General features: G+C 34.3%; 1 protein-coding gene and 1 pseudogene across 6 annotated transcripts in view; one reads left to right on the top strand and one right to left on the bottom strand.

Moving 5' to 3' along the window:
- Positions 1-22,733, bottom strand: part of Grik2 (glutamate ionotropic receptor kainate type subunit 2) — a 626,777-nt gene that overhangs the window by 497,211 nt on the left and 106,833 nt on the right. The window lies entirely within an intron of this gene.
- Positions 1,135-1,760, top strand: LOC116074289 (annotated as a pseudogene).

Below are 22,733 nucleotides of genomic sequence, written 5' to 3'. Positions count from 1 at the left end.
CCTACCTTGTGGAGTTCTCCGCACTGACCTTCAGAGTTTTAATGCCTCTTTCTGTAAATTTTTCCTCTTTCTTTCTTCATCATACCATATTTCCTATATCATGGAATATATTCTTGTCTGATTCTTGTCTGATATTATCTTTTCCTCCTTCTTTATTCGCAACACTACATAATACTTTAAATTGCCCTAGTAATAGAGGAGGAGAGTGTGTGCAAACTGGATTATCCTCCCTCACATAACACAAATTACCCAACACAGAGTATTTTCATAAAGCTGATAACATAGGTTTTATTTGACATTAATAGTGTGCCTCTCATATTTTATAAAATGAGTTTTAGAATACAGGAAAACATGACTTTTCTCAAAAATGAGAATATAGAAATAGAGGAGTGAAGGTATATTTGTAATTTAGAATTTGCTCATTTAAGAAGCTCAAAGTTGTTTCTTTAAAGCCCAGTTCCAGAAACTGTGGCTTATGTGAAGGTCATGCACATGCACACACACACACTTGCAAACACACATGCACAAGCACACACACTTGCAAACACACACACGCTTGCAAACACACACACTCAAGCACACACACACACAAATGTTATCAATAAAGGTCTCTGGAGACACAAGGGGTGAAAATCAAATCAGAATTTAACACATAATGAACATGAGGAGGGTTCTAGCAGTGCTTACACATGTTTACATGCTGCATTCTACCATTTTACTATAGCTCTGGATCTGAACATGCTCTCTGCACATGACAACCTGTCACACAAGGCTGACCCACAATCCTGACACATCTATGCCCAGATTCAAGATGGCAATATGTAATAAGGTAAAATGTGTAGCAAACAAGTGTTTTCGTGTTTTCTCTGCCACTTTTCATACCATGCATATATAAAATTTATCTATAATTAGTTTGCACTGTGTTGCAATGTTTAATTTTAAATATTGCTTATTTAAATTTCGTTTAACAATTATTATATGAATTATATCTTGGGATTAGGATGGCAATTTCAATAGCTAAAGTGGCTCTAATCATACATATACCATTTTGTACTACATATTTATATAAAATTGTGTTCTTGGTATTGAATATTGTAAAATGAAAATGTCTCTAACACAATTCGTTAAAGACATGGAAAGAGCAATTCCCAATTTCATAAGGAAAAACAAATGAACCTAGGAGAGTGAAAACAATTCTTAACAATAAAAGAACTTCTTGGTCAACTATTCAATATGGAGGCGGAGGTCGATAAGCTGGAACTGATGTTCCAGAAGGCTGATTCTGATTTGGTTTACCTTCAATATAGGCTGGAGTATGAAATCAAGGCTAATCACCCACATTCAGCAGGAGAGAAAAATGCAGTTGCGATTTTAAAGGAACTATCAGCAATAAAGTCTCGATATCAAGCTTTATGTGCACGCTTTAAGGCAGTTTCGGTTGAGCAAAAAGAGACCAAGAGCTGCATTTGTGCTATTTTTGAACAAGACAATGACCATGATCCAAGAACTACAAAAGCAAACAAACCTGGAGCTGACTCTACTGAATGAAGAAGAGAAAGCTGTGGCAGAGCAATTAAAGTCTCACATGCCAGACTTATAAAATGGAATTTCAAAAAGGAACTCTGATGGAGAAAAGATCAATTCCAAAGAGATTCAGCAAGACGTCTAGAGGGTGGGGGCTAAGGAGGAAGACTGAGATTTTCCTTGACTGAGAGGATCATGATGCATTTCATATGAGAGGAAATTGTAAGAAGAATAGATATCATAAGACAGACAACCAAAAGGATGGGATGGGAATAAAGAAATGTAAATACTGATAACCCAGAGTTCATTTTGACGTTTCAGGCAATTAAGCAATACTATTTTTATTTTCTGTTTTCTTTTTGTATAGTTGGCATAATTTTAGATATTTTGGGATTTTGTAAGGTAATATTTATGTACATTTCATTCAGAATGTGAATGTGCAAAATATATGTATAAATATTCAAAAAAAAAAAAAACTTCTTAGGGAATCACCAACCTGACTTCAAGCTATTCTAGAGAATAACAGTGATTAAAAAAAGAGCATGGTATTTGTACAGAGACAGACAGGTTGATCAATGGAATAGAATTGAAGAGACAGAAACAAACCACAGACTTACAGACAATTGATCTTTGACAAAGGAGCCAAAAATGTACAATAGAAAAAAGAAAGCATCTTCAATAGATGGTGCTAGTCTAACTGGCAATCAGTGCATAGAAAAAAATGAAAATAAATCCATATTTGTCACCTTGCACAAACCTCAAGTCTAAGTGGGTCAAGGAGATCTTCTGAATCTAACAGAAGAGAAAGTGGGAAAGAGTCTCAAATTCATTGGTACAGGGAGAGAAATGTCCTAAACAGAACTCCAATGGCTCATGTTCTAAGATCAAGAATTGGTAAATGGGATCTCATGAGACTGGAAAGCCTCTGTAAGGCAAAGGACATGATCAATAGGGCAAATAGGTAACGTACAGATTGGGAAAACATCTTCATAACCACACATCCGATAGAAGTCTAATATCCAAAATATACAAAGAACTCAAAAAGCTAACCTCTAAAAAAAACCAAACAACCTAATCAAAAAAAAAAATGGGGTATAGATTAAACGGAGAATTCAAAACAGAGGAATCTTGAATGGCCAAGTAGCACTTAAAGACATGTTCAAAGTCCTTAGTGATCAGGCAAAAGTAAATCAAAATGACACTGAGATTCCACTTTACACCAATCAGAACGGCTAAGATCAAAAACTCAGGTGACAGAAGATGTTGGAGAGGATGTGGAGAAAGTGGAACACTCCTCTATAGCTGGAATTGCAAACTGATACAACCACTCAATCCTATAGGAATACCAGCAGTCTCAACTAACCTGGTCCCCCTAGATTTTACAGACACTGAGCCACAACCAGGCAGCATACACTAGCTGATATGAGGCTCCTGACCCATATACAGCAGAGGACTGCCTGGTCTGGCAGAGCCCTATATGGATGTAATAGGTAGAAAACCAAAACATGTCTAAATGCTATTTACTTCCCTCTTATACTCAATTAACTTCTGTTTGAATTTTGGGAAATGTTTAACTACAAATTAAACTTCTCATGTGTATGTCATTACCATCCTGGGGCACATGTGTAATAATATCTGAAAAAAATCTCTGAATAATGTTATGTGTTTTCTGTGAAAATAATCATAAGCAATATTGAGTTTTTACTTGAGATCTCCAGACACTGTTCTGCTTTATTGCATGGAAGGATGTGATTTTTCATTTAAAAGTACTGAATTATGGGTAATATTTTAGAATATTGAATTTTACTCTTTTAGGTCCACAGAACCATTACAGTTTTGTTTTCATAATAAAAGCTGTCTTTAAGACTGTTGAATATAACAAATAATTTTCTCAGGAAGGAAAAGCAAAAGGTGAGAGATAAATGTTGGCACCAGATAAACAAGAAGTTCTGGCCTATTTTCAGCTTTTAATAGTTCTGAGGATATGTGAAGCAAAATATACTGATGTTTTGACAGTACTATATAAGCTACTCACTCATTTATCACAACAGCAGTTCACTAATAATAATGCTGTTCCCTGTACATAAATGTCTGCTGCCTACAGAACCCTACATAGTACTTCAGATGGTTAAGTTACTTCCAAGAATAAGCAAACAGTAAAAGTGGCTTTGAATATTAGGGAGAAATATTTTTCAAGCAGTAACAATTAGCAAATAAATTTCACAAAACATTCGAAGAAATGTTTGTACTTTAAAATTTGTGAAGGATGGTGAATATTTTTCTTATTTTTAGAATAATATAGAAAATAATAACAGTAAAAAATCCTCATATGGTAGAGGAGGAGTGTCCCAAAATGGTAATGTCATACACATGAGAAGTTTAATTTCTAGTTAAGCAATTCCCAAAATTCACACAGAAGTTAACTGAGGGAATAAGTATAAGAGGGAAGTAAGTAGTGTTTGATGGCTCAGTAGGTAAGAGTGCTCCCTCTGAAAGTCAGACTACCTTCAGTTCAAATCCACACCATGAACTTAAGCCAGACCTAGTTCCACCCAATTGTAACCCCAGCACAGTTGGGGTAAAGATGGGTGGTTCCAAGCTATCCCATCAGCATATGAGTTTCAGGTTCAGAGAGAAACCTTATATCAAGATAATAAAGGAAAGATTCACAGAGCAAAATTTCAAATTACTCTACTCTACATCTGTGCAGTCATGCTCATGTACCACAAATATCACACACACACACACACACACACACACACACACACACACACACAAGAATTCCTATATCATCCAGCCATCACTATTATTAGTTTAATCATCACAATAAACTAATATGATGACTAATAAACTAAAAGATGAGAGAGACAGTACGACAGACAGAGAGACAGAGAGACAGAGAGACAGAGAGACAGAGAGACAGAGAGACAGAGAGATAGAGAGAGAGAGGCACTTTGGAATTTCCTTTAGCTACACATGATTTTGAAGCTCAGTCAAAAAGCTCTGAGCATGATATTCTTGCTCAGTCTTGTATATTGGGCATAATCTGCTATGAGGCACTGGTATAATCATTTATCTCCATTATTAACAAATTTTCTAAAACCTTATGAAAATCATCTAAACTGCATATCCATGTTGAGATATTGTCCATTAGAAAGAGTAAATAATGAAAAGCCAGATATGTAATCAATCTGGTTCCATTTTGTAAAACAGAAGTTTATAATTTACAGTCTCACTTTATTTAAGTACTTTATATATATATATATATATATATACACACATACATATAATGTATATATATTTACTTACATATTTTCCATATACCAACAAGTTTCCATTCCCTGCTCTCCTCCATGTCACTCTTTTCCATGTACTGTCTTCCCTTCACCCCATCCACACTTCCATTTCTCTTCAGAAAAGGACAGGCCTCCCATGCACATCAACCTTCTTTGGTAAATCAAACTGCAGTAAGACCAGGCACCTCCTAACCTATTAAGGCTAGCAGAGGCTATGCAATGGTAGGGAAGTGTCCCATTGGCAAGAAACAGAATGAGAACAGAATGAGAAACAGCTCCTACTCCCACAAGAAAACCAAGCTACAGAATTGAAACATATGTGTGGAAAACCTAGGTTAGTACCATGCAGGCTTATAGAATGACAATTCTTTCTCTGTGATCCCCTGTGGACCCAGGGTAGTTGGTTCTGTGGATTTTCATGGTGTGTCCTTGATCTCTTTGGCTCCTACCATCCTTCCTCCCACTTTTCTACAGAATTCTCCAAGTATCACTTAATGTTTCATTGTGGGCCCCTGCATCAGTTTTTATCCATTACTGGATAAAACTTCAGTGAGGACAGCTGGGCTAGGCACCAAAAGAAACAACACCCTTCACAATAGCCACAAATTATATAAAATATATTTTTAAAAACTATATAAAATGTCTTGGTGTTATGATAAGACTGTATGACAATACTTCAAGTCTTTAGAGAAGAAAATTAAAGAAGAGATCAGAAAATGGAAAGATCTTCCATGATCATGATCAGTAGGATTAAGATAGTAAAGGTGATCATCTTATAAAAAGCAATACACAGATTCAAAGCAATTCCCATCAAAATTCTAACATAATTCTTTATAGACCTGAAAAAAAAACAAACTCAGTTTCATATGTAAAAACAACAACAACAAAAAGCAAGATAGCTAAAACAATCCTGTAAAATAGAATAACTCATGAAGGTATAACCATTCCTGATCTCAAGCTATATTGTAGAGCTATGGTAATAATAAAAAAAAAAAACATGATATTTGCATAAAACAAAAGGTTGATCAATGGAATTGAATCAAATACCCTGAAATAAATCTACTCATCTATGGACACTTTATTTTTGACAAAGAGACAAAAATTATGCAATGGAAAACAGAAAGCATCTTCAAAAAATAGTTCTGGTCTAACTTCATGTGAGAAGATAGAATAATACAAAAAGATTCATACTCAAATATGAATAAAACTCAAGTCCAAGTAGATCAAAGACCTGAACATAATACCATATATACTAAACCTGATAGAAGAGAAAGTGTGGTATAGCCTTGAATATATTGGCATAGGAGACAACTTCCTGAACAAAACACCAGCAGCTCAGGCACTAAGATCCACCGTCTCATTGATTTATGTATGTTATGATTATAATTCAAATGCCCACATTGATTCATAGTCTCTCTTGTTTGTACTTCCCATTTGTAACCCAATTAGAATGTGAATTTCAGTAAAGTTGGACAGAAAATCCATTTCCCTTGAGAAGATTTATAACATCGATAATTCTCTTTGTATTCTGGGACCTAGCTGACACACTTACACCTATATAGCAAAGTAATCCAGGTTTCCAAAGGGTGGAACCAATCTCTGGGGCTCACAAGCAACTTGACCCCAGGAAGATTACTTAAAACTTCAGTTTGGAGGCTGAAACAATATACAGCTGAGTGTGGTAGTACATAAGTTAACGTAACCAATAAAATTCTACAACCTTTTATTAATTCCATAATGTTCTATTTGTTCGTTTGGGACTTGGAATTTAAAATAAAGTGCATGCTGGTATTGATATCACTTGAAGCCTTCACACATCTACCACATCTAGTAACGCATTTCTGCCTGTTTACTAATTTTTTCCTTAACCTTAACAGACTCTGTAACTGATACAGACATATATATAAATCTATCTGTGCTCTTAATGTTTGTAGCATGAATTTTGTGATTTGGTGCATCCCTGGAGATATTAGGGAGGTCATGGAGTCGTCAAAGAGCATGTTGAAGAGATTATTCTTGGCTCATAACACAGGCTTATATATCAAGAGGATTTGATCATGTGTAAATTTCTAGAAGCATGAAGTTGAAGCCAAAGTGTATTTAAATTTTTATATGTTTTGTAAAAATTTTCTCTGAAATCGTAACAATTTTCATGTCCTCGATAACGCATCCTTAAATAAAGCATTATTTTTACATCCATATTTACTGTTTAAAAGTATTTTTTCACATAAGAGCATACTCTGCTAGAGTAACTTGATTCTCTTTAATTTTCTTCTTTTATTTTGAGATTATACTATGATTACAGCATTCCTGCCCATCACATTTCGGTGTCCTAAACTTTCCAACATACCCCTTCTTGCAATCTTTCAAATTCATGGCGTCCGTTTTTATTAATAATCGTTAATGTTGTTTTTGGTGATGGTGTTGGTGGTATGTGTGTATGAGTGCAGGAGGAAGCGGAGAGGAAGGGAAAGGGGAGCAGGGGGACTAGGGGGAGGGCGAGTGAGAGCAGGAGGAAGAAGAGACATAATCTGCTCACTAACTGATTGCATGTACTTAACTGAAAATGTTTCTGCTCGTAATTCAGTTAATAAAAGGAAACATTCAGATCATCGTCGAAACTGGCCTAGTACATTGCTAGTCAAATATTTTTTTATAGGTTTCTTTATGGCCAGTGTTTTTTAGAGTCTTCAGTGAATAAGATTTCAGGAAATCTCTCAAAGAAGTACACATTGAGCACCATTTTTCAAGGTCAGTTTAACATGCAATCTTCCCCTGGAACATTTCAAGGAAGTTGTGCTTCATGGAATATTTTAGGAAAAGCTGCCCAGTGCCATTAGCTTCATTATTTATCCATACACCAGTTAGTTATTTAATCGTGAGAATGTATTGTTCTTCCAACGTGATGGTGTGCAACTTACCTTGCCTTACAATCTTTATGCTCAGAACCACTAGACAATATACTGCAGAACAGGTGCACAGTTAATTGTTGCTGGTTAGATGGTAAATCACGCGTTTAACAAAGAAAGAAAGGACTCATGCTAGACGTTCAAAAAGTGCTCCAATGTATGATTCAATTATATAAGCAGGATCCAAACTAGACCCTTCTTTTTAACTAAGGAAAGTGCTGGCTGCTTTTATCACACACAGTACCACTAAAAGCTGTTGTACATTAGCAGTGACTATTTCCACCACAATTAAATAAACATTTGCAAGAGCACATTTGTAACTTTATGGCCAACATATTTGTCTTAACAAGACACATTCCAATAAATGTTCTACCTGACAATTTTAATAACTCAAACACTTAGGGGCCTGAAATTGCTTTATTATTGATAAATGAAGATATTTTTCACATTTAAAAATGACTAACTGCAAGAAGGAAAAGCTGTAGCCTAAAATATTCACATTTGTACTTATGTAAAATATGAGAGTTAATTCCTAAGTATGAGGAATATAAGAAAATGAGAGTTAATCTCAGCAATATGGTTACTGAAGTTGAGCAAGAATAACACTAATATACATGGTATGAAGTAAGGGAGAAATCTCAAACCTCAGAGGATCCCAACACTAGACAAAATAATAAAGGCAACTTTAAAATGCTGATGCTAGGAAAATTGTTCTCCAGAGATGAGCATCTTCACTGATTATACAATACCAAGTGGTTAGCCCTGAAATCATGTACAGACTCCACTGGGGAGAACTAACTTTTCATTTCATGTGGTTTTCACTTGGAGGTACGTTCTGCTTAGGCCTGAAGGCTCATGTTCACTTTCTCTGTTTTAGAACCACACCTGATGTAGACCTATACAAGTCCTGTGCATGCCGCCCCAGACTCTATGAATTTCTATGTGTATCTGGTATGCTGTGCTCAGAAGGCCTTGTTAACTTCTTGTCCTACACACACCCTCTGGCTCTTACACGCTTTCTACCTCTGCTCCCTCAAGGTTCACTGAACTCTGAGAATAGTGATTTTACGGGAACATCCCATTTAGGGTTGAGTGTACTGAACCCTCTTATTCTGAATTTGTTTCTATCTTCTGCAGGAGGTAGCTTCTCTGATGATGGCTGAGAAAGGCAGTGATCTAGCAGTCCATTTTGTCTCTGTGTTTCTTTTATATAATTTGGTTTTCCCCTAGATCACTGGGCTAACTAGTCTCAGGTACTTGGTCACCCAAGCAGTGGGTTCCATCTCATGGAGTGGGCTTTAAATCAGATACTGTTTGGTTACTTGCTCAAGCTTTGTACCACCATTGCACAAGCATATCTTACGAACTGGATACCATTATAGATCAAAGATTTTGTGGATGCATTGGTGTTTACGTTCCTCCTTTGTTAGCATGCAGAGTACCTTTTCTACCAAAGATTCTAGCCAGTAGGGGTGAAGACTCTGTTTTCAAAGTGTTTTTGCAAGGCAATTTTACTAATGATATCTTTATCTACAATAACAGAGTCAAAAGAGATATGGTTTTAATTTCTATATCATGGATGTAGATTTTATTTAAGAAATATAAAACTGAAATTCACTTTAGTGTCATTGAAATATGTACCTATAATTCTCTTAAAATTGTGAAGACCCTTTAGATAAATGGCTCTCTACATTCCTAATGCAGCTCCTTTTATTCAGTTCCTCATGGGATGGAGACACCCAACCTGAAAATCGTGTTTCTTGCTACTTCATAACTCTAATTCTGCTACTGTTATAAACCATAATGTAAATATTTTTGGAAAAAAAGTGTGCCAAAGTGGTGGTGACCCACAAGTGGAGAACCACTGACTTTATATGAATTATTTCTCTATTTGTAAATATCAAGCAATGATAGAAAAATGTAGCAAGCAAAGTAAGATGCATTTCAAAACCTCACATGCACTCTTTAAACAAATAACAAAATGGAAAATGCTAAATTTAAAGTGGTCTTCAGTTTGGTCATTTTCTGGAGATGACTGAACAGAATAGGAGAAGGGAGAGATTAAAATGTCAACTATCCACATTGCACTATGTTCTGCACATAGTGGTGACATTTCTAGAGTCAATTCTATTGTTCATACTAAGAGAGCTAAGGCAAAAAGAACAAAAGAGCAAATTGTAAATAATCCAGATTTCATTTGGAATTCATGTGCTTCCTCCTATTTGATTATAAATACCATTGGTATTTGAGAATGTACAGGCAGGTCATTGAACGGGCTAACAAAGCCGACATTAATACCAAACTGGGCAACAGATGGACACTTTCCCAGATTCTTCGTCTTCTCTTTGGATCATTTCCTGTCTGTGCATCCTTCTCCAAAACCAGAGAAACAAAAGCCCTTCTGATCATCTCAGTAATTTCTCCCTAAACTTCTAGCAGGGCACAGAGTGACAACTGCCTATTTTCTTCAAAATACACAGGTTCTAACAATTACACAATAAATTTGTCTTATAAAATATCTGACCTTCAGCTACTCACAAATAGTTCATTTACAAGTTCAGACACCTAATACCTTCAATGTTCCAAGACTTGAACATTATTAGTTCAGGGGATTAAAACACATCTAGTTTGCACATACTGAAGGCTTTATGTTTTGGTGGCTTAAATCCTATCCAACGCAGTTTCCATGGTCAGGGTAATTAGATGCTCAGTAGAACCTATAGTATGGAACTGTCTAGAAGATAATATTATGAGCCTCAATATCTCTTCTTTGTGGATGTGAGAAATTGAGGCTTAGAGTGGTTAACAATAGATTTAAAACTAAAAAGATAGAATGAACATGTCAATATTCTAACCTCATCTCCAGCTAAAGAGCAGAATTTATTAAATGTGGATAAACTATAATGCCAGCCAGTGAAAAGGCTTCTAGCATCATCTTAAATGCTTTTAGAAAAGAAAAAATATTGCCATTATTTGATCTAATTGATACATTTATCTTAATTAATTAGTTCTGAAAATAAATTCCTAAGGTTATGATTATATATTATTTTATGAACAGACAAAGAAAGTAGTTGGTCAAATTAATAACATAAGGTGCTATATAAAGCTTTGCTTTATTTATGTTTTCTGTTAATATGAAAAAACATACTGTCAAAAACATCCTTTGTTTGAGTTTACCCAACACTGTATGCTTTAAGAATCTGTAGGAATTAGAGTAGTAGAAACATTTATCCTCTTTTCCCTCTTGAATTCCATGGTCCAAAAAGAGCACTAATTTATCTCACACAGGGAGTCGGCAGCAACTGGCACCTTACCTGACAGGCAACCAGTGAAATCAATAAGGATTTGTTACATTTAATTTTCTCTTATATAATTGGTTCTAAAGTGGTCTCACCTTTGAAGTGAAAATTAAAGTATAATAGCGTTGAAACAGGATTATTCAGCCCTTCAACAATTATTAGAAAGGCCAGTATTGTTATGTGCACATAAAAACCACCTAATTGCCTAAATGTTTCAAATCTAAAGCATATACAGCGACAGACAGCGAGAAAATTACTGCTGTCTTCCACCTTTTGTGTTATGTAGTATTTAATGGATCAAAAATAATAGATGTTAATGTGAGTCATGGAGCATCGTAATAAAACTCTTACCATTTACTTAAATCCTAGAATTCTTACCACCCTCTAATCCCTGCAATGTCTCCTTATGGAGGAGTCATCCTGAGATTTCTTTTACCTTGCTGTCTCCTTTTTATATATAAGTGCATCATGTCTTGAAATATTGATTAATAAGACAAAGTTTAGATTTAAAGTCATAAGCCTTAGTGTATTGAGATGGTGCCCCATGCTATACTTATGATTTGTGTTTTTCTTACAATTTTTGATTCTGCGATACATCTTTCTTTAAGCTGTAATGAAATCATGACAATTTCCAAAGAAATTATATATATATATATGCCTTATTTATACATGTATATATATGTATATATATACATATATATATATATAGTATACAGTATATATACACACACATATATATACACACATATATATAATTTTACCTTTTGGACTTGGGGAAATTTTCAAGCATAAATTTTCTATTGGATGTTTCAGAAGAAACTTAGCCATAATCCTAAAGGGAAAATTTCAAAACTAAAACTCAGTGGTTGAAAAATAGCAAACATAAGAAACAATAATAGTACGTGGTTGAGCATAGAAGCAAATAATTCACTTTTAGCCATTATCAAACACACATTATGTCATTGAAGCAAATTAAATTTTATGATCTCTATACTGGAGAAACCTATGCTCTATATGTAAGTAGCTAGATATATGGTTAATATGAATACATCTTTAGAGAAGACATATATTGCAAACCAAAAGTAATGTTTCACACAAAGTAAATTGAATTAGATACCGCAAATGTAACATGGTATGATATGTACAGCCGTCAAATCAGGTTACAAGTCCATAAAAGGTAAAACATCTACCATGACATTTAAATAAATGTACAATTACTTGATTTAGGTAAATCTAAAATCTTTAATGTTTTATCTTATATGAAAATTTAAACCATGATTTTAAATTCTACCTCAAATTATTCAATCCACATTCTTCAGAAAATGTGCACTTAAGTTTATGGTGTGAGGTCTCTGAAAGTAAAGTTAGTAGACATTTAAAATGGATCATGGCCTTCTAATATCAGAAGCTGTTTCCAAAATTAGAAAGGAGAGCTGTATTGATCCTACCAGTCACTAGTCCACACAATCAAGAGAGAAAGCAAGAATACCTACTACTGATTATTGTAATGACTTTGGCCTAAAACTTGTATATCACAGCATGCTTACCTGGTGTACACAGAGTGCAAAGCATGAGTAAAAGTGGGAATTTTTAATCTTGTGAAACTAAATACTTAGAAACATTCATATATTTAATTAAAAACTGTGTAACTCTGGAAGTGCACAGAACAAGGATGTTATTTATTGTTGAACATTACATTGAAACATTAACAAATAGAGGGCTAATTTCGAATGCATACAAAGAACTTAAGAAATTAGATTCCAAAGAATGAAATAACCCTATTTTTAAAAAGGGGTACAGAGCTAAACAAAGAATTCTCAACTGAGGAATACCGAATGGCTGAGAGGCACCTAAAGAAATGTTCAACATCCTTAGTCATCAGGGAAATGAAAATCAAAACAACCCTGAGATTCTACCTCACACCAGTTAGAATGGCTAGCATAAAAAACTCAGGTGACAGCAGATGCTGGAGAGGTTGTGGAGAAAGAAGAATATTCCTTCATTGTTGGTGGGATTGCAAGCTGGTACAACCACCCTGGAAATCAGCTTGGCAGTTACTCAGGAAATTGGAATAGTACCACCAGAGGACCCAGCTACACCACTCCTGGACATATACCCAGAAGATGCTCCAACATGTAATAAGGACACATGCTCCACTATGATCAGAGCAGCCTTATTTATAATAGCCAGAAACTGGAAACATGCAGATGTCCCTCAACAGAGGAATAGGTACAGAAAATGTGGTACATCTACACAATGGAGTACTACTCAGCTATTAAAAACAATGAATTTATAAAATTCTTAAGGAAATGGATGGATCTGGAGAATATCATCCTGAGTGAGGTAACCTGATCACAAAAGAACACACATGGTATGTACTCTCTGATCAGTGGATATTAGTCCAGATCGGAATACACAAAGTACAATCCACAAACCACAAGAAACTCAAGAAAAAGGAAGACCAAAGTATGGATGCTTCTTCGTTCCATCTTTAAATGGGGTACAAAATACCCATCTAAGGAGTTGCAGGGAGAAACTATGGAGCAGAGACTGAAAGGAAGACAATCCAGAGACTTCTCCACCTGGGCATCCTTCCCATATTCAATCATCAAATCCAGACACTATTGTGGATGTCAGCAAGTGCTGGCTGACAGGACCCAGATATAGCTGTCTCCTTAGAGGCTCTGGCAGTACCCAACTAATACAGAAGCAGAGGCTCACAACCATCCATTGAACTGAGTACAGGGTCCCCAATGAAGGAGCTAGAGAAAGGACCCATGCAGCTGAAGGGCTTGCAGCCCCTTAGGATGAACAATAATATGAACTAACTAGTACCCTCAAAGCTCCCAGGGACTAAACCACCAACCAAAGAGTACACATGGTAGGACTAATGACTACTCCAGCAGCATGTGTATAGTAGAGGAGGGTCTAGTTGGTCATCAATGGGAGGAGAGGCCCTTGGCCCTTTGAAGGTTCTATGCCCCAGTGTAGGGAAATGCCAGGGCCAGTAAGCAGGAGAAGGTGGGGTGGTGAGCAGTGGGAGGGGGGAGGGAACAGGGGTTTGTTTTTGTTTGCGTTTTATTTTATTTTATTTTGTATATTTTTCTTTTTTTTTTTTCGGAGGGGAACCTGAGAAGGAAGATATGGTATGACATGTAAATAAAGAAAATATTAATAAAAAAAGAATAAAGTTTTTATCTTCACGGGAGAATCAGTTTAGTTATTTAAGGCAAACATTTACTCTAATGTCTCTCAACTGAAGAGACATAAATGTACCTTTTGCATCTAGTGCTAATAACCATAAGCAATCATCCTGATTTAGTGGACTTAGAAGGGTTCAGGCTGTGGGAACTAAAGCAACTTTCTCCATCTAGATTTGTACTGCATATTTGCCACTTCCTAATTGTGCAACCTTGGGTAAGAAATGAACTACAGGATGAATGACCTTTTTCTCTATAAGATGAAGGTAACTAATATGACTACAAGATTTATATCTTGATTGTACTTTTTGTGTGTACAAATGTCTAGTAATTTATTCTATCCTAATTCAAAACTTTCTTCTCAATTTGATTTTTAATGTATTTTGGTTTTATCAATTGGGCTTATCAAGAAAATAATACAGAAGTTACTCTTTCATTCTGATATATATATATGTATATGTATATATATATCATACATTTGTTTATATACATATATATGCATATGTGCATATAAATATATATGTATATATATTTATACATTGTATAGATGTATGTATGCACATTTATATATATATATTTATATGCATATATAAAGAGTGAATGCCTTCTGTTTCTTTTCCACCAGTTAAGTCTGCAGTACCCTGACGTGATGGCTCTTCACTGGCTCTTTATTTCTTCTCACATTAATTTGAGATTTTAACAAAAAATACTTTCTGCCTTCTGTGAAACTAAGCCAACATTGTAGGGAACTATATGTTCTGGGTTATAGTACCTCTGTTATCCTCCAATGTACTACAACAGCTAATTACATTTTTATGTCATCACTGCAGACTTTTAAAGGTACCACAGATAATGGAGGTTTAAAAGAGGAATGTGTGAGCCGAGTTTGCATACAAAGTAACATTCAGTAGGAAATATCAACCTATTGTCAATGAGTAATGAGGGTAAGTTATCATAAGATCACTAGCAATGCAAATAAGCATGAACATTGTTTTGAAGACAACAAAGAGAACAGACATATCATAAAAGATATAAAAACAAAACCTTACAAAACTCACATGGAAGATGAAACATGCTAATATATAAGAAAAAACATAAAAATGTATGGAAATTGAGCTGTATGATTGATAAAAATGGCAATTTTCAACAATCTAATTATCAAGTTCACCAAATACTAAATAAATAAAATTATAAAACATAATCCCAAGTACCCTAGACATACTTTATTAAATAAGTGTCCTCCTCAAATAAAAACACAAAGATGATATTTCCAGTCTGTCCACTTCAAACACTACCAAATGAATAGCAAATATGGCATTTGGATTTCAAAAATTAATCATTTCATATTCATATCTGTTACTCATCAGGATTCTGTCCAAGGACATAGTATTTTGACATGGTTCTAATGGTATGTGCATAAAACACAGGCAACATGGAGTTATTCTTAAGCATGAAGTTTATAGGCAATTTTTTTCTTGAGTAAAATTTTACCCTTATTTTTTACATATGTACTCACAAACTCCCCAATGGATTAAACAGAATGTAGTAGGGGATATACTATAAAATGTGACTTTTCTCTTAATATATTTAAACAACCCACTGTTAATTGCAGTCTTATGTACTTCACTGTCCTGAAACAGTATATATCTATATATCTCTATCTATCTATCTATCTATCTATCTATCTATCTACCTATCTATCTATCTGCATATATATAATATAGTATACTTAAAAATCATATAACATATTTAAGTTATAGCTTATGACATAAACAATGTATATATCATAGATACATATGTATATATTTACACTGTACATAGTTTGCATTTATTTCTAGTCTTTACATAACCTAATATAGGTTAAATAATTCTATTTCTTAAATTTTTTTGGAGATTGCATATGTGAGCACATTAGCATACATGTAAGAATTTCAATATGCATGTGTATTCAAGTAAGCATGCATGTTTGTGATGGTTTTAAGTTCACATTAAGTGTCTTCTTCAATGGCTTTTGCAGGTTACATTCTGACATAAGTCTCTCAATCAACATGGAACTCACTGATTTAGCAAGATAACTTGACCAGGAAACCAGAGATATATCATCCTGGGTTAGGCTCATCAGCAGTGGGATTATAGGCGTACATTGTGCCCAATTTTTTATAGGATATCATGTTTGTAGACTCAGGTCCTTGTTGTTGGATCTCTAATACTTTATCACGTGACCTATTATATTTTTCTAGTTGCTTTCAAATAGAAAAATGAATTAAACTGAAAACATGTTAACCATTATCATGATCATATTTAGATTATAGTGATATTTTCTTAGTTTCTTACATCAAAATTTCTATAGTTATGTACTAAATCGGAAAATAATTATGGATAAATGGATTCATTGATCTAGAAACAAGATTTATAGCAATAAATCTTACATAATATTATTGGAAAATTTATGATCATTTTATGAACATTTTCAAATATGCTACATCTATATATCAAAAATTAAAAGATATCAAACATGATTTGCTTTTTGTAATATAGTACTTAAAAATAACCAAAGATAAGTAAAATTTTGAAGATGACCTCTTTTCAAATTTATATGAATATATATTACACAGGCATATAAAATGACTGCATATAACTAAGGGAATTATTTACAAGTACCTAGTTTTCCATTTCACAAAATGTACAGGTAAGTCTTTAGGCTAAATGTCCTTGCTTTATTGTGCTTTGAAACAGCTATTTTCTACTTTCTATTTCTAGCCCATCTCTTTACACACTTCCCTGCTATTTCCCTGTCTAGGTTGAGTATTCTATAAGGACGTATAGAGCTCAATAAAAAGAAGAGGCATTAGGAAATGTAAATTTTCACTAACTATAAAACAAGAAGAGTATTAAATAACATAACAAATTTGGGTTAAGACAGAAAACTGTTTAAATGTGGAGTGTTAGTAAATACTTTTTTGTTTTGTTTTGTTTTGTTTTTTGTTTTTTGAGACAGGTTTTCTCTGTGTAGCCCGGGCTGCCCTGTACTCACTCTGTACACCAGGTGGGCCTCGAACTCTGAAATCCACCTGCCTCTGCCTTCCAAGTGCTGGGATTAAAGGCATGCACCACGACTGCCCAGCTAGTAAATACATTTTTAACCATCATCTTTGCAACTGTCATAAAAATATTGAAATTGGAGCAATGTATCTTCTCTGGAAACTATCCAAGAAAAACTAATTACAAACTGAATTTTTAAAAAATGAAATTGATTTGCTCTTTTGCTTAATCACTTGAAACTTTAACATCTACCAAAACTGGTGCCTCTAGATGGATGTCAAGGATTTAAAATTACTTTAAAAATCAGTTAGAAACAACAAAATGAAGGGTAAGAACTTGTTTATTCCTTTTTCTTCCTCCTTCCCTCGTGTCATTAAATGTTTTTAAAAGGAGTGGCCCACAATGTATTCTTTCCCCTGCCCATCAGTTTCATACTACATACTGTGAGAGTGAATATACAATAGACAAAGATGTTGATTACTTTTATATTATTATAGTCCCTAATTCTTACTCTTCACATAATGCAATGTATTCTATATCCTTTGGAAAATTCCCAATTTTATTACTCATTTCTATCCACTTTAATATTCTCACATTTATGTGGCATGGCTATACCATGAATCTTTTAACTCTTCCTAAAAATAAGAGCTTTAATCTTTGTAAAGTTAGGTATGGGCATTCAAATAAAGCCCCTTACATAGACAGTATACTTTATCCCAATGTATTTCTGAAGAATATGTTACAAGAAATTATAGCATCAATTTAAAGAGGATATAGATTTTGCTATGTAAGAAATAATGCTATATTTTTCTGACAGTGTTTCAGTGGTTGAAATCTCTTACAAGTAACATATGAGAGTATTTTATTCCCTATATCAGGTGCATAAATTTTGGCAACATTACAAGTATAAAATACATTATTATAATAATGATGAGTATAATATTAAAATTGAGAGAATAAAATTCAGGAAAGTTAAAAAAAAGAGACAATCCAAACCTCAGATAATTAGGAAGCCTTAAAATCATATTTTAAATCCAATTAGTTTAATTGAAAGACTTTGTTGCCTTAAAGAAAAAGTACAAGTGTGTAAGCCAAATGTAGAGTCTATAGAACATATTGGCCTAACTTGGCCATTTGTATGTGAAGTCCATCAGACTATGCTTAGACACCGTGTGACTAAGGATTAAATAAACATGCCATATGTTGCCTCTGAATATTCTGTATAGCAATTATAAAATCTACAATTACACGTTAGTTAATGGAAGTAATTGAAAAAAATCATTAATTACAACAATGATTTCAAAGCTCATATTCCATGTATAATATTAACTGATCTCTGATTTTTTTTTTGTTTGCATTTTTGTTTTTTGAGACAAGGTTTCTCTGTATAACCCTGACTGTCATGTAACTCACTCTGTAGACCAGGCTGGCCTCGAACTCAGAAATCCACCTGCCTCTGCCTCCCAAGTGCTGGGATTAAAGGTATGCACCACCACTGCCCAGCTCTTAATTTTTAATCAATGATAAATTGTAGAAATAAGAAACTAGCTAAAGGCCTCCGGCTCTCTTATTTGCTTGGAAAATTACTGTACATACACATGCATTTAGAATTTTCTGATGGTAAGGTCCTATTGCTGGAGACAACACCTACACAATATGATAAATATGAAAAAGTTAAGCTGGTGCCTATCACAAGCCTTTACCCCTATGGACTAGTGCTCATGGTACTGGAAGATATACTGCACACTACCAAAGAAGAAAAATAAATAACATCCAGCTACAAAATTTTTTATCTACAATAATGATATGCCTACAAGATATACTAGTGAAATAAAGCTTGTAGGAGTAACCAAACAATATCCAATTTGATTTAAGGCCCACTCTCTACAATCCATCTCCATACCGCCTGAGTGACCAAGAACTTGAATCTAGATAGCCCAGGGCTAAGTAGAAAATAAAATGCTACTGTTCTACAAAAGGAACATAGTAATTAAATGGATCAATGACATTTTGCTATACTCACAGATCAATGCCTTGCTCAGCCATCATCAGAAAAGTTTCCTTCTACAGCAGATGGGAGCAAATACAGAGACCTACAGTCAGACAATATGCAGAATTAGAGCCCTCAAAACACTCAGCCTGGTGACTCCATTAAATTTTTTTGTTCAGCGCTTAGGGAACCATGAAGAAGAGCATTTAGAGAGAATGTAACATCTAGAGGGCAAAGAGCATTAAAAAAACCCCCAAGGTTCTTTAGATACAGGAGGCCTGAAACATACATAAACTGACAAAGTTTGAAACAACATATGGAAGACTTGCACAGGTGCACCAAGATGGGGTCCTAGAATGAGAAGACAAGTGACCACATGTCCCCACTACTAACCCAGAAGCAACATTCAATTGATAATCACTTACAAAAAAACAAAAATATTAGTTCTCCCAAAGGAGTATTACAGGGAATACAGACCATACTTAATGGCAGGTCACATGGCCAGGAGTAGATGACCAACACACACACAAAAAACCTCATGGCAACTTTCTTTATAGGTGCATTGTCTTACAGTGTTTTGTCAGGGCTTTCTGCTTCCTGTACAGGATATCTATCTATATATCTATATCTATATCTATATCTATATCTATATCTATATCTATATCTATATCTATATCTATATATATATATATATATATATATATAATGTCTTCTGGGTTTGTATTTATGGGATTACATTACATACAAACCTGTATGTCTATATGTGTTTCTTGCGATATTTTTTTGCACTTTTTCTTTTGTTTTTGTTTTTTTGTTCCATTCCAGTATATTTGTTTTTGTTTTATCTTATTTTGGTTTCTTTAAAAACCCGGTTATGTTATTGGAAAATATTTTTTGTTTTAATCCCTGGTGTGAAATAAGAGGCTCCTTCATAGCAGGTGATTATGAGATGCCTCTTATGGTTTTTTGGGTGTGGTTTTGCCTGCTGCAGATAGTTCCTGCAAGCATGTGACTTTTGGAATTCTGGGAACTGTTCAGAGGGTATAAATGCCAGAGCCATGAGAGGGGCTGGGTGCACTCTAAGAAGTCTGCTGGTTTCTGCTGCTACAGTTTGACAAGTGGGAGTGAGCAGAGAGATAAGTAGGAGTTGGAGATATCCTGACAATAAATATTGGACTTGCGCCCCAAAACTCCCTAGTCAGCAAGAAGTAGTCAAAAGTGGTCTCCAACTGCTTTCCCCTCTTCCTTCTTTCTCTCCTACCTGGGGTTTTAGAAAGTCTTGTAAAGGACTAGAGTGGAATACGGGTTGAAAAGAAGCAGGTGTAAGAACCATGAAGCAGTGACAAAAAAAGTACACCTACAATATATTCTATGAGAAAAAAGTCGATTTTCTAAAAAAGAAAAATAGAGGAAAAATAGAAAGTGAAAAGAAGGTGAAATTTCATGCTCTATTTGGATTTATACCTAGACCTGAGATACATGGAAGACAGAGCTCTAATTAAAAATAATTGTTAGCTCGATACATCCAAGAGTTACCTGAGGAGATAGTCTGATGGAAGAATTGTCATAGGCTCATGATTATGATGTTGGCGATTGTCTTGATTATTAATGATATAGGAGTACCCAGTCTGCTGTGGGTGGTACTATTTCTAAGCTAGTACAACCGACATATACAAAATCTTGCTGTCTTAATCTCAAGGTTTCTATTACTCTGATAAAACACCAACACTAAAAGCAACTCTGAAAGGAAGAGGTTTATTTCATGTCATAGTTAGTAGCCCATCACATAGGATTATAAGGGCAGGAAATCAAAACAAGGGTTCTTACCCACAGGCTTTGTTACTGGCCAACATACCCGGAGACCTTTCTTATTGGAGGTACCTACCCTTTCCTAAAAGACTCATGCTTGTTTCAAGTTCACATAAAGCTATACAGCATGCTAGATAAGCAAGAGAATTCTGGGTTCCAGAGACTATAAGTCCCAAATTATTATTTTATTACAATTATTATTCTTTTCTAATTCTAAGCATCTATTTGGCACTGTTGGTAATTTCTATATCCTTATTGACATTATCTATTTACTGAAGTATTATTTTCAAATTTCAATTTGTTAGTCATGTTTTCTTTTAATTGTTAAGGTTTGAACATGTCTATAATATCTAATGATGTTTCTATCTCCTTAGAGAAAGTTGTTACTGGCTGTACCACTACCTATATACACACCAGACTCTGAGTCTGTTTAATTAGCTCCTAAATTCTTCTTGGAAATGATAAATGTAAATAAACTGACAAATCCTAAATCATAACTTTTCTTCTCCTAGTGACCCTAATATGTAATTGTCATTGATTTTTTAAACTCCTTTCTTTAGGAACTCTCTGTACTTGTATAAAATAAACATCTTTGTGTCACAGATAGTCATTGAAATTTCCATTTGTCAGCATAGAAATTTAATGATTACAGAGAGGCTTTATTAAATGCTTCAACCAATTAAAAAAAAATAAGTGCAGCTTTCTCTAATTAGTAGGATTTAAATCACTCTCAAGTATGGCTAGTAAAACTAGAAACATGAGAATATAAATTATTGTATTAGATAGCTTCTCCCAAACACTTATATAACTCCAGATAGGGCGCTGTCCCAATTACCCAGTCATGCAGTCAAACTATGTGTCTGATTATCCATTGACAGATGAAGAAATTATGAATATATATATATATATATGAATGTTGTAAAACTTTAGTAATAATAAAGATGTCATTCTGAGCAAGAGGGATAGAACTATGGCTCATCATGTTATATGAAAGAAGCCAAGTTCTAAGATACGTATATATATATATAATATATATAATATATATATATATTTGTAAAATACATTATTTCTCACACATGGGATCTAGATTTTAAAACTAGGTGGAAGTAGAAGAACTGAGAAGCAGGAAGAGAGAGGCATGAAAGAGAGTAATGAGGAATGATTATAGTCTGAGTACATTATTTATATGTATAAAAATATAATGTTCCCTGCTGAGCCATCTCACCAGCCCGCTCTTGGGAAGGTCATGAGTTCAAATCCCAGCAACCACATGGTGGCTCACAACCACCCGTAATGAGATCTGATGCCCTTTTCTGATGCATCTGGAGACAGCTACAGTGTGCTTACATATAATAAATAAATAAATAAATAAATAAATAAATCTTTAAAAAAATATATAATGTTCAATGAATATATAAAAGTTTTTAAAATGAGGTGTTTACGTTCTTCGACCATTCTCATGGAATTGTTAAGTTAGTTGGCCTCCAAATGAAGAAAACATATCAATATGTAAAAGATAACAAAATGTTATATTTTTTGCAATAGATGAATGAATCTTAATCTATGAGAACATTAGAACATATAAATGTTATCAGTAGAACATTAGAACATATAAATATTATCAGTAGTAACCGTCATTATACAGAATCTCATGAGACAGTGAT

The sequence above is a fragment of the Mastomys coucha genome, unplaced genomic scaffold (assembly GCF_008632895.1).
Source record: "Mastomys coucha isolate ucsf_1 unplaced genomic scaffold, UCSF_Mcou_1 pScaffold3, whole genome shotgun sequence".
NCBI lineage: Eukaryota > Metazoa > Chordata > Mammalia > Rodentia > Muridae > Mastomys > Mastomys coucha.
Note: the sequence above shows the minus strand (reverse complement) of the source record. Positions and strands in the feature narration are given on the sequence as shown.